Below are 1,695 nucleotides of genomic sequence, written 5' to 3'. Positions count from 1 at the left end.
TGTTTCATAATAATTATCATTTTAAATTTTTTATTTTATTTTAAAATAAATATTATTTTACTTTTTCAATGTAATTTTGTATACTAAATATATTTTTATCCTTTTGAATAATCAATATATTTTTATTTAAATTACTCTCATCTAATTAATCATAAATTAAATAGAAATACATTAATTTATTATAAAAAATTCTTAATCTACGTAAAAAATAGAAGTACATTAATATATTATACAATTTTTAATCTGCGTAAAAAATATCAAACTAATATTTGTATTGAAAAAGAAGGAATAAATAATTTATATATTAATTATTGACAATGTAATATTGAATTTGTTAAACACTAACTGAATCAACATCGATCAGTTCATTTTATATATTAAGATTCATCATGAAAAGTAAACATAATACAATACAAAGATAGTTTTCCTATATATAGATTCATAAAATCTCAAGGGGTCCTCAAAGAGAACAAAAATCCATTGACGGGCAATCGTCCGGAATTTATACCCTAATTAAAGTAAAATATACTAGTGCACATATTCTAATGCATACTAATATATAGTAATACAATGCAATTTTTAATTGGTTTATTATTATATCTAAGAGATTAAAAATTTGATGTGGTATCCGCAACATCGTTATTCGTAATGGACTTTTCATATATATTTGGAAAACTAAGTTGCAAGTCTACTATCAGTCCATTTTATAAATGATTATTAATTCAACATTATAACTCGTAAAAAACATTATAACTCATAACTAACATTTATAAAGTATACTTGTGTATAAATGTAATAACGGTTAGAGTATTTTCAATGGTATACAAAAACTATCTTTATATTTTATTTTAAAATAGAGTAAATCTATTATAGAATTGGATTTACTTTAATAATTTACTATATAATATAGTGAATTATAAAGAATGCTGTTTTTATTCTATATTTGATGTAAAAAATAAATATTACTCTATAGTCTATTCTATTATAGAGTGAATCATTGAAATAAATCTAATTATATAATAGACTTATTCTATTATATAGTGAAATATAGAAAAAAAATTTGTGTGTTACTGGAGATGGTCTTAGACCAATTATAAAAGTGTTACAAATTTACTTTATTAAAACTCATTTTCAATTTCAAAATGTAAAACCTAAACGTTGGATGCTCTTTCAGGAAAAAAAAGGTTGAACATGCCTTAGTTGCTATACAAAAGGACCAACTTTTAGTTACAGCCTTACAGGGCTAAAACGTAATTTTAGCTAAAGATTGGCGTTAAGTAAACGCGCCGAAGGTGCGAATTTTCTCGTTTAGTTACTTTTGTAGGTTAGTTTAATAAAAACACGAATCAGAAATGTCAAATCCAATTTCTTGGATCAAAGCACGTAACCTTTAGGGTTTCTAATCAAAGAGAAAACAAACTTATAAAAGCTAAATCTATCATTATATAAATTTAGTCGAATATATATATGTGCGTAGGTTTCTACAAAAGTACATGATGAATATTGAAATACCTAATTTTTTTTACGCAAACACAGACATTGAACAGTGTTGGTACGAGGTTGAAAACTACTGCTCGTAAGCAGAAACCGGTTTTATTTCCAAAAACCAATAAAATGCCTGCAGAGCACTTGGAAAATAAACAAATATGTAAGTCTTAGAATATTTACAAAATAAGTATAAATGTAGTAGTAATA

Source organism: Raphanus sativus, chromosome 4 (genome assembly GCF_000801105.2).
Source record: "Raphanus sativus cultivar WK10039 chromosome 4, ASM80110v3, whole genome shotgun sequence".
NCBI lineage: Eukaryota > Viridiplantae > Streptophyta > Magnoliopsida > Brassicales > Brassicaceae > Raphanus > Raphanus sativus.
Note: the sequence above shows the minus strand (reverse complement) of the source record.